The sequence below is a fragment of the Myodes glareolus genome, chromosome 24 (genome assembly GCF_982192425.1).
Source record: "Myodes glareolus chromosome 24, mMyoGla1.1, whole genome shotgun sequence".
Classification (NCBI taxonomy): Eukaryota; Metazoa; Chordata; class Mammalia; order Rodentia; family Cricetidae; genus Myodes; species Myodes glareolus.
Genome location: NC_142049.1, coordinates 1155929 through 1168260, shown reverse-complemented (window position 1 = coordinate 1168260; position 12332 = coordinate 1155929). Strand labels below are relative to the sequence as shown.

General features: G+C 46.2%; 1 long non-coding RNA gene across 1 annotated transcript; it reads right to left on the bottom strand.

Moving 5' to 3' along the window:
- Window positions 1–209: 209 nt before the first annotated feature.
- LOC125400921 (uncharacterized) lies at window positions 210–12328 on the bottom strand. Its single transcript, XR_015736393.1, has 2 exons — window positions 11386–12328; window positions 210–335 (listed from the first exon to the last, which is right to left on the bottom strand). It is a non-coding gene; the product is annotated as an uncharacterized LOC125400921 (long non-coding RNA).
- Between the last annotated feature and the right edge of the window lie 4 nt (window positions 12329–12332).

The following is a 12332-nucleotide window of genomic DNA, read 5'->3' as shown; positions in this document are numbered from 1 at the left end:
TTTTTGTCTTTAGGACATTCTGATGGGAGGTTTCTGTTTCTTTGTTTGGCTTGAAATCAAATACAGCCCCTACGACAGGGTTTCTTTCAGTTTGTGTCTGCACTAGTTACATTGTTTCACAACTATGTATCTTAGAGCCCACAGAGGCAGTACTTGCAACAATGTATTTATTTGTTTCCGATTTCTGTAACAAAATGTCTGAAGCTGGATGTTTATAAAGAAGTTTATTTAGCTCTTGATTTTCAAGGACCTGGTGCTGTTTGAAAACAGTTTTGTTGAGGGCTTCAGGGCAAATGGCGTCACAATGATAGGAATGGATCAGAGAGCCCGATCACCTGGAAAAATAGAAAGCCAAAGAGTGACTCAGGGCTCAGGTTCTGGCTTTTACATTTAACAATTCACTCTTGGAAATATAAGTAATTTAAGGTCTTATCAGAAGTTCTTCAACTTTTTGAGAGTGATGAACTAACACCAGACCTCATCATCTCCCAACACGGTCACACCAGGCAACCAACTTCCCGATCTCGAACCCTTGGGGAACACCCACAAGCCACATACAAACCATTGGAAGGGACGCAAGTGAGGGGAACTGAGGACAGGACATCGTCACAGGGGAGGAGGGTGAGACAGAGGACACGGCTAAGATGGAAGTATTTTCTCCTGGAGACTCCTGAGAAATTCTAGAGTCTGTCCCACCTGGAGACAGGGGCAGCGGCAGTTGCAGGTTATGAAGAATTGAGCCCAAAGGGAGTCTGATTGACCCACCAGTGCCAACTCCTGCACCATCTGCACCCACCCACAGATCTCAGACGTGACCTGCACCACTTGGTCTAGAGGGCTCGCTCAAATGCAGGTGGCTAGACACATTTCCACAGATCCGGACTAGGAGGGGCGGCGTTGGGGGTGCTGGGAGTGGGGGGTGGTGCTGACCACAGGCACTTCCAGCACGTTTCAGGTTCTCCCAGAACTACCCTTCATGAGCAACAGTCTGCTGATTCCTTTGCTTTCTCTAATGTTGTTGCTGTTATTATGATTATTGATTGATGTGTTAGTTTACTTGGTATGTATGTTTGGGCATGCCCACTCATGCAATGGTCTGTATGTGGAGGTTGGAGGGCAACTTGAAGAGGTCATTTCTCTTGTGCCCTGTAATGTCTGGGATCATCTGGCTTGGGGCAAGTACCTTTGTGTGAGGAGCCATCTCCTCTCCCCTTTCCCTTGTTTTCCTGGACTACAAACTCAAGGTAACTTTTGCAATCAGAGCCTAAGTGGATCTAAATATAATGGGACATCTTCAATCCCAGTATTTGGGAGACAGAGGCAGGAGGATTTCTCTGAGTTCAAGGCTAGCCTGGTCTATATAGTGAGTTCCAGACTCTCTCTCTCTGCATATATACATATCTATTCTCTCTCTCTCTCTCTCTCTCTCTCTCTCTCTCTCTCTCATACACACACACACACACACACACACACACACACACACACATATATGTGGGGAGAGTCAATGTCCAGCTCCTTTTTTTTTTTAAAAAAAAATTATTGCTAGGCAATGGTGTTGCACAGAGAAATTCTGTCTCAATTACCAATGAATAAATAAGGAATTTAAAAATTGAAGTTAAGTAAAATAAATGAAATACCTGAAAGTTTGTAAAGTACTAATCAGGCTTTTGTTCTGTTTTCTAAAGCAGATGTATCTGTGAGAGGGGCAGGAGCATGGGACCGGGCACAGGTACCCGAGGAGGCCAGAAGAGGGCACTGGATCTGAGGAACTGCTTGGGACTTGTTGGGAAAGCCACCCCAGGAGGTGCTTGTGACTGGCCCAGCATGGATGCTGGGAACTGAACTGCAGACCTCTGGGAGAGCAGACGGAGCTGTTAACTACTGAGCCCTCTCTCCTGACTCCCATCAGGCACTTTATATGTAAAACGTCCCTACAAAAATTTAGCATCTTTCTTGTGATTTCCCGTCATGTGACATCATCCTATGATAGGAACCGCCACTTGACTGTGGAGGTCACTGTCTGGTCCTCTCACCTTGATTTTCTTGTTTTGTTTTGTTATTGGTTTTTGAAACAGTGCATCATGAGCTCAGGCTGGTATTGAACTTGAACGCGAAGGAGGAGAAGCCTTGAACTCCTGACCTTTCACCTCTAGTCACCCAAGCGCTGGGATTACAGTCCTGACTTCCCCTATGTATTTATTTATTCATTTAGATCACTGTGGTTCGTGTTTATTTATTTTAGACTTTGGGTTCTAGCCCAAGACATTATTCATTTTATTGCTCAAATTGTTCCACTGTTGGCTGTTGAGAATTTGTTCCGTTTGGCTCCTAAATCCTGCTAACATGCCTTGTCCTAACTCTTTGCTGTCTGGCAACTGCCTCTAAATGTTTAAAAATTGTGTTGTTTTGTTTGTTTGTTTGTTTGTTTGTTTGAACTCTCCTGTTTTTCTTTTCTCTGAAACCTTATGCTTTAGTATTGATCCTTTTTATTAATCATTCTCTCTGGTTTTGTGGATGCAGGATAATATCATTTCAAAGTTTCTAACTATAATAGTGAGTAGTGAGCTCAGGGCCAACCTGGGCTACATAAAATCCTGTTTCAAAGAACAAAGAAAAGCAGCTGTAAGTTTTTCTCCTTTCAGCCATTATAGCTGTACCAAAATGTCATTAATTCACAAATACATCTAGTTTTGTAGACCAGGCAGCCTCGAGCTCACAGAGACTCGCTTACCTCTGTCTTCTGAGTGCTGGGATCAAAGATGGGCGTGCTACCACACCATAGCTTTGCTTTTAAAATGTCATGGGCTATATTTGCATGTGTGTTTATAATTAAGTTTTCCAGCTTAAGAAAAATTCTCATAATTTAAATCCAATAGTGCCAGCTGTAGTAAGATACAGGCTGTGATCTCAGCTGTTTAGGAGGCAGAAAGTACATTTTTTCTTTCTTTATTTTGTGTGTGTGCGCGTGTGTGTGTGTGTGTGTATGGTGGCATGTCTGTGCACACCACAGTGCACGTGAAGGCCAGAGGACAATTTTTAGGACTCAGTGCTCATCTTCTATCTTGTGGGTTTGGGGATTGAACAGAGGCCACCTGACTTGGCAAGTGCCCTTACTCTGTGAGTCATCTTGCCTGCCCCCAACTTCTTGTATTTTTATTATTTTTTTTGTTTTTTACTTTTTATAGTTCAGGGATTAAACACAAGACTTCACACCTGCTAAGCAGGCACTTAACACTGAACTACATTCCAACTGCAGTGTTTTGTATTTAGGGACTACATACAATGTATCTTCTTATTATATTCAGAACAGGCTATATGAACTACAACACAGTAATCCCACCTGAATGCAGTTACCAGTTACTCTTATATATTTTTAAACCCATAGTCGGGCATGGTGCCAATGTCTATAATCTCAGCCATTTGGAAAATGACTCAAGAGGGTCAGGAATTCAGGCCAGCCTTGGCTACATAAGGCCTTGTCTCAAAAACTAAACTAAACAAACAAACAAACAAACAAAAAAAACAAACAACCCTCCACAAAAGAAACCCAACTCAACCAAACTGAAATAGAAACAGACTTTTAACCCCACAAAAGTGTTGTTATTTTGGCATGTAACTGTTCCAAGTTTATAGGGTCAGTGAGTAAAACTGGGACGGCAGTTACCTCGCCAACTCGGATGGAGATGGGTGTAGTGTTCCAGCACTTGCCCGGCATGTGGCAGGTCTGGGGTTCAACCCCAGGCCTGCAAAACAAACAAAACACATCTCAGGGACTCAGGCTTCTTCTCCGTTGTGGAATATTAGTTTAAGATGTGTTGCATTCGTTTATGCTGTGGAAAATTTGTTTAATGATGCAAAAATGTTTTGCATTTTTTGACTGTTAGTCATTTTTTTCTTTCTTTTTTAAAAAACATTATTGATATTTATTGAGCTCTACATTTTTCTGTGCTCCCCTCCCTGCCTCTCCCCTCCCACTTCAATCCTCCACCAAGGTCCTCACGCTCCCAGTTTACTCAGGAGATCTTGTCTTTTTCTACTTTCCATGTAGATTATATTTATGTAAGTTTCTCTTAGTGTCCGCATTGTTGTCTAAGTTCTCTGGGATTGTGGTTTGGTGTTGCATTCTTTTATGTTGCATTTGTTTAACTCTGTAAAGCTGTGTTACTTCGCCTTCTTAAAACACCTGATTGGTCTAATAAAGAGCTAAATGGCTAATAGCTAGGCAGGAGAAAGGATAGGCAGGGCTGCCAGGCAGAGAGAATAAATAGGAGGAGAAATCTAGGCTTGAGAGAAGAGCTAGGAACAAGAAAAGGAGGGGAGGAGGATACTAGGGGTCGGTCACCCAGTCACACAGCCAGCCATAGAGTAAGAAGAAAAGAAAAACATATAGAATAAAGAAAGGTAGGGACTGGAGAGATGGCTCAGATGGACTGTTCTTCCAAAGGACCTCGGTTCAATTCCCAGTACTCACATGGCAGCTCACAAGTGTCTGTAACTCTGGTTCCAGAGGACCTGACTCCCTCACACAGACATACATGCAGGCAAAACACCAATGCACTTGAAAAATATATTATTATTATCATTATTATTATTAATAATTATTTTTTTTTTGAGACAGGGTTTCTCTGTAGCTTCGGAGCCTGTCCTGGAACTAGCTCTTGTAGACCAGGCTGGCCTTGAACTTACAGAGATCTGCCTGCCTCTGCCTCCTGAGTGCTGGGATTAAAGGAGTGTGCCATCACCTTCCAACTGGGACTCGTTGGAGACTTTGTGTGTACCTGCGTATGTACATACACCACCCAAATAAATAAAATGTAATAAAACAAATTTTAAAAAATGTAAGTCTTTTGGTTGTTAGTACATTTTTTATTTTCAGAAATCTTTGTTCACTTCTAAACGTCTATCTTTGTTTTATTATTTTGTTTTTGTGTTCAGAGACAGAGTCTATCTATGTAGCCCTGCTGACTGCCCTGGAACTCTCTACGTAGACCAGGCTGACCTGAAACTCACAGAAATCTGCCTGCTTCTGCCTCCTGAGTGCTGGGATCAAAGACATAAGTCACATTCTCTAATCTTTACAATTTTTTTTTAATTTAGACGGTTTTAGATTTGTTTTCTTTTAAGTGAATGGGTGTCTTGCCAGGATGATTACTGCACTCAGTGTGCACACCCGTGCCTGCAGAGACCAGAAGAAGACATCAGATCCCCTGGAACTGGAGTTACAGATTTCTGTGAGCCACCACGTAGGTGCTGGGAACTGAACTCAGTCCTCTACAAGAGCAACACATGATCGTATCTGCGGAGCCGTCTCTCCAGTCTCAAAGCCCCAGCCTTCCATCTTAGACCATGCTCTTCACCCTCAAGGGCTTCCCTGAACACTTCTCACTGCAGGTCTGGGGGAGAGAAATGGTCTTTGCTCTTGTTTGTCTTGACTTCGGTGGGTCCACAGGATGTATTTGGGTTTTGATTTGAGTCTTGTAACGGTGGTGTTATTCCATCGTCTTGGCCTCTGAGAAATCAAACCCCACTGGATCGTTTTCTGTATCTATTTGCTACGTGCCTTCTTGTGGCTTTCGGGCTTTTCTCTTATTCTGGTTTGCAGCTGCTTGGCTAGGATATGCTTGAATATTTTCTTTGTGGGTTTCATTTCCCCTGTTTCTGTTTTGCCAAAATCCTTGGATATATGAGGTGATCCTTTTTTCATCAAATCTATGAAATTCTTATTTTTTTTGTTTGTTTTTTCAAGACAGGTATCTATGTATATCTCACTGTCCTGAAATTTGTGCTGTAGACCAGACTGTCCTCAAACTCACAGGAATCCACCTGCCTCTGTCTCAGGCATGGGATTAAAGGCATGCGCCACCACCACCTGGCTTTGTCAGCTGCTTGTGAAGAGTGTTCCTTTTGTGCTAACAGATCATTAAATCACTGCCTGGCCATCTTGAACTTGTGAATCTTTAAAAAATTTATTCTTTTAGTGACTATTTCAATTTTAATTATTTGCTTTTAACGAACCGTTTCAAAAAGTTGTGATGGTGCACGTGTATAATCCAGTACTTAGGAGATGAAGGAAGTGGGGTAGAGAAGCCATCCTACTGCTCCACATGGAGTGCAGGACAGCCTGATCTACAGAGTGAGTTCCAGGACAGCCAAGGCAACCCTGCCTCAAAAAACAAAAACAAAACAAAAAAAAGTCCAAACAAACAAAAAAAAATCAAGCCTGCTATTGTTAACATCAAGAATAGTCAAAATTGGGACAAATATTTAGTAACTTTCATGCACAAGCTGTGAAAAGATTCTGGGTTTTTCTGTCTACTTATCTGTAGTAGATAGTAAATACACACACAACCCACACACCACACACCATACATATACACACCACACCACACACACCACATACCACACACATCACACACACCACACGCACATCACACACAACACATATATACCACACACACCACACACATACACACATATCACATACACACCACACCACACATACACACACCGCATACACATCACCCCTTGGTATGATGTGGTCTAATTCCTGCCTATTTCCCTAGCTTTACCGGGAGGGACATAGCAGACAGAAGTCCTGGACTGAACTGATGAGCACTGTAGGAGGCAAGGGACTTGTCAAGAATGACACTCAGATTTCTGGTTGGGCAAGTTAGAGAAGTTTCTAACTTCCAGCATCTCCCCTCGCTCGTCCCTCATTCTGCCTTTCAATTGCTTGACCTAGCTTTGAGTCTTAGTCCTAGGTCTGCCTTCATTTGCTGTGCCCTTGGCTTGGCTCTTCCTCCCTAAAGAAAGCGGGAATCATTTTCACCCCTCCACACCTCCCTTATTTTTTTTTTTTTTAAACAGAGAGGGAATTTATTTAAAGCAGCAACTTTGGGAAGAGGAACAAGTGAAAGGGTTCTGACATGAAGAAGAACTGGGGAAAGAGGGCCAGAGGTCTGCATCGTTAAGCGTCCTGGTCAAGATATGATCTGCTGGATCATTTCCAAAGGCTGTTTTGTTTTGATTTGAGACAGGATCTCACTCTGGAACCCTGGCTGGCTTGGTACTTGCTGTATAGTTTATTCAGGCTGGCCTCATACTTAAGGCAATCCTACCTCTGCCTCTCAAGTGTTGGGATTACAGGTGTGTACTACTGTGAGTGTGTGGGTGTGTTTGCCTAGTGCACACTGGACACCAGAGGTTGACTTCATATGTCTCCCTCTATGCTTTTTTTTCATTACTTGGGAGGGGCAATGCAGACATACCACTGGGTGCATGTGGAGGTCAGAGGTCAGCTTGCTGGAGTTCTCTCCTTTCTCCATGTGGGTCTCCCAGGGACTCCCAGATAGATTTGTTAGGGAGCACCCTCACCTGCTAAGCTCTCTTGTCAGCCTAGGCTCATTTTTTAAAAAAAAAAGATTTATTTTTATTTTAAATTATGCATATACATGCATGTATATGTATGGGTATGTATAGCGTGCAGTTCCCTACCGAGGCCAAAAGAGGACATTAGAGTCTCTGGAACTGGAGTTACAGGCATTTGTGAGCTCCCTGCCATGGGTGTTAGGAACCAAACTCGGGTCCTCTGCAAGCGCAGCCATGCTTTTAACCACAGATGCATTTCTCCACTGAGCTCATTTTTTTTTTTTTTAATTCAAGAAATTGGCTGGGCGGTGGTAGCTCACTCCTTCAATCCCAGCACTCAGGAGGCAGAGGCAGGCGGATCTCTATGAGTTCGAGGCCAGCCTGGTCTATAAGCACTAGTTCCAGACCAGGTTCCAAAGCTACAGAGAAACCCTGTCTCGGAAAACCACAAACAAACAAACAAAGAAATAAATTCAAGAAATTGTTAGTAGACTAGGGATGTAGCTCACTTGGAAAAATACGTGCCTGTCATACAAAGTCCTGGGTTTGATCTCCAGGACTGCTTAAACGGGATGCTGGGATGCCGTGCTGACGTCCCAGCACTGAGGAAGAAGAGGTGTGTGTGTGTGTGTGTGTGTGTGTGTGTGTGTGTGTGTGTATGTGTGTGTTGCGGGGGTGGGGTGGGGAGAATCAGAAGATCAAGGTCATCTTTGGCTGCTAGTGAGTTAAAAAGCCAGGCTGGGTTACGATAGACCCTGTCTCAAAAAATTTACAAAGGAAAGAAGCTATGATTATGCGTGATAAACTGTAGACACGTAGGAGGCTCAGTGGAGCAGAGCTGGAGGTGGCTGCTTCCTGGGGGCCTTCGTAGCGGACTCCATTTGCCTTTAGGAAAAGCTCTCTGGTGAAGGATGCGTACCAAGTAGGTTAAGATAGGGAGGGTGGAACTTCCAGTTCTACGGATCCTGACTTCCCTTGTTTGAGGAAAGGGGCCTGCGTGAGTGTTGAACAGACTCTGCCCTAAACCTTCAAGTCATCTTAAAACCCCCACCCCTTCGCACAGTTCAGTCCCTGAGCAGGTGCAGCTGGCTCTACCTCTGCGGTGGTGTGACTGAGAAATGCCCCCCCACCCCCCCCCCCCCCGGCTCTACCTCTGCGGTGGTGTGACTGAGAAATGCCCCCCCCCCCCGGGCTCTACCTCTGCGGTGGTGTGACTGAGAAATGCCCCCCCCCGGGCTCTACCTCTGTGGTGGTGTGACTGAGAAATGCCCCCCCCCCCGGGCTCTACCTCTGTGGTGGTGTGACTGAGAAATGCCCCCCCCCCCCGGGCTCTGGCCTTTCAATACTTGGTCCCCACTTGAAGTGTTGTTCAAGGAGGTCTAGGGGTGTCGCCCTTCTGGAGGAAGTAGCTACTGCGGTGGGCTTTGAGGTTGCAAAATGTCACATCAGACCCAGTGCCTTTTTTGTTTTGTTTTGTTTGTTTTTGTTTTTTTTTTAAATATTTATTTATTTGTTTATTATGTATACAGTATTCTGTCTGCAGGCCAGAAGAGGACACCAGGCTTCATTACAGATGGTTGTGAGCCACCATATGGTTGCTGGGAATTGAACTCAGGACCTTTGGAAGAGCAGGCAATGCTCTTAACCGCTGAGCCATCTCTCCAGCCCTGTTTGTTTTTGTTTTCGAGACAGGGTTTCTCAGTAGCTATGGAGCCTGTCCTGGAACTCGCTTTGTAGACCAGGCTGGCCTCGAACTCGCAGAAATCCACTTGCCTCTGCCTCCTGAGTGCTGGGATAAAAACATGTGCCACCGTGCCCAGTTTGCTAGTGTGCTCTTTTTGCTTTAGCTGACTGCTAAAAGATATGAGCTGTGTTCTGCTCCAAGAACAAGCCTCTGCTCTAGCATCATGACTTCTCATCCTTCTGGAACCATCCAAAGTTAACTCTCCCTTCAGTTGCCTTGGTCATGGTGCTTAATCATAGCTGCAGGAAAGGGCCACACAGCCCCCAGGTGCAGCCATGAGTCTGTATTTCCACAGCTATAGTACAAACCAGGAGTCTGCACCGAGCGGGCACGCAGCAGCTTCCGTTCTTGCCTGGTTCCACGTCATCCCCGCAGGACTGTGCAGCCCAACCTTAGAAAATGTGAACCCGGACTGTGACCCGCAAGTCAGGTATGCCCAACCTCTTGGCATTAGGACACGGTATTGCCACCTACAAAGTTCACACACCAGAATTGCACCGTCTAATCACACAAAAATATCCTCATGTTTTAAAGAATGCTTGTGTGTTGGGCCACAATCATGGGTATTCTTGGCTGCATGTAGCCCACGGGCCAAAGGTTGGGCACACTGAAGCCCCCAACTTTCTCTTTAAATTGATTACTCGTGCACGTTACCCCTAATTATGAGACCTGTGTGATATGACTGCTGCCTACCTTACCTGCACCCACTCTTCCTGTTTACCAAACCCAGACACACCCTCCTGGGTCCTTGCTTGTCCTTCCTGTCCCTGGCTTCTTGGTGCAGCTTTCTGCCCAAAGGTCTCCTCTTCGGAGAACCTTATCTAAGGACATTAACCTCAACCACTACGTTTTGGTTTCTTTCATAATACTTATCATTAAAACTAGATTCCTGGCGGGGAGTTCTCGTGATCGCCTTTGCAGCTTTATTAATTCTGATTATTGAATGAGTGCTAAGTGCTTTCCTTAGGCCTCACAGATGAAAGGAAAGCGCCCTCTTACCCCGCCCCACGCCCTATTCTAGGGCACTCCCTGCACTGAAGACTCTGCCCTATTTGCTACTGACCTGTAAATTCTCCAGAACCACAACAGGCACAGTAAACAGTCACTGAATGAAAAGTGAGCTGAATTCTGGCTTTGCTCTGTGTTAGCATCCCTTGGAGGAAAACTGGAGAAAGGGAGGTTAGGGGCCAAGGTCAAGAGCAGGCTATGGATTTGGGACAGTGACTTAGTTTCTTTAAGCACCAGTTCGATCATTCATTTCAGAAAAGGCAGCAGAGGAGCTAGCTCACAGATGTGCCCAGTAGCACCAGGCTCACTATCCACCCCTCTATGGGGTTTATAGAAGGATGCCTGCACTTGACATCTTTCATGTTAAGTCTGCCATCTACCAATCTGTTCATGTTCCTCAGTGTTTAGAGTCTTGTTTTCCAAAGCCTGTCCAGGAAGAGCTCCGTGGGGGTGGGGGCTACCTGGAACCATCTGGGCACCTTTCTGGGCTGTTTGTTTTATGGGGAAAGTCGTCTAAAACATTGTTGTAGTAACATAACCGCAGATACTTATGGAGTAGAATGACGAATTTCCCTGAATGCTCTGAGAATTAGCACTGGGCACTGGATTGATAGCCTCGGGTTCGGAGGAAGCCTGTGTGGAGAGTACAAGACCAGGTTATCGGTCGTTTGGGTTCACAAAGTGAGCTTCCCGCTATCAACAGAGGATTCTATTCTGTTCCTTTCAAGATTCCCCTACTCCTATAGAAGGAGCAGGTGGCTTCCGGTTCAGCCCTGGTTGGGGCAGGGGAAGAACCCAGGCACGAAGAAAGGGCAGGTGAAAGTTCCAGACCTTAATCTATTTTCTCCCAGCTCTTATTGCCCAGACGTGGACCACCCTGCCTGTCCATTAGCCTCTACCCACCCCTCCCCAATCTGGACATAATTATAGTCATTATCCTAGGATATTATTACCAACTCTATAAACAGCACACTCTATGTAAACAGCATCATAGGTAACTGCTTCTGAACATAATTACAGGAGATGTTTCCAGAGCCGCAATTGCATCAGAGTAAATGATAGCTTCCTTTCCTATCGTTAATACTCCGATATTAGAGACCTATCAGGCCAATTAGTCAAACCCCAACAGTGATGGGGTGAGAAAGACCTCACATTCTTCAACTGCCTATAAAGCAAGAAGCTCCCTGAAAGGAGAAATCAAGTTAAAACCCCAAACCCTTCCCTACCCCTCCTTAGCCTTTGGATTCCACCCTCCTAAACCTCACCTGCTTGCAGCTTCTGGCGTGGTATGGAACTTGAGGAAAGTCAAGATTTCCAAGGATACCAAGAAAACTGCAGACAGTAGACTCTGTTGGACACTATTGTATTCAGGAGCCTGCTCACAAGAACAAGTAAGTCCCTTCAACCCGTGGACAGGTCACCTGCTGGTCTTAGGACCCAGCCAATACGCATGGAATGGGATCCGAGATGGCTAGTGTTCAGAGTCACCATTGCAGGCAACCAAGGTAGGCCTGGGTGCTAACAACGACGACGTTATCGGCCACCAACGGTGGTCATCTCTCTGTCCCTACCTTATCTCCAGTTCTCACCGCTTCCTCTTTCTGCCTGCCCCTCCCATACCCTTTCCACTCTCCTTAGCTCTTCAGAGTTGCAGTCCGCTGCCCGCCCCCACCCCTTCTTCCTGTCCCCGTTCTGCAGTTGGGTGGTATCTCTCCAGAAGGGCGGGGGCGGGGAGGGTGGAGCAAAGGGCGAAGGCCTGGCTAGGCTTCTGGAATCTCTCGCTGTCCTCACGCAGGGGCGCCGCTGTGGCTGGGCCTCAGAGTCTGCGGATTTTCCGCTTTTATCTACCCGCGGACACAAAGGCCAGCCCTGGCGTGCGCGGGAGACGCGCTCGCACCCACGGCTGTGCGCACACACGCACAACTGCACAAAGACGTGCACACCTCTGCATACACACAGAGAGACTCACAGATACTTTCCGGGCAGGCTCGCGCGCACAGCCGTGCACTCACTCGCTTTGGCTCGCGCTTGCGTGCACGCGCTCGCGTGGACCAGCCGCGGTCGGCAGCCTAGCCTTTACTCTCTGGGCACGCACACGCAGAGCCGCGCACCGAGCCACACACGCGCGCTCACACCCGCACACTCCACGCCCCTGGCGGCGGTCCGGGCGCTGTGCTGCTCCAGCGACGGGCGGGGACCCGGGCGGGGGCGG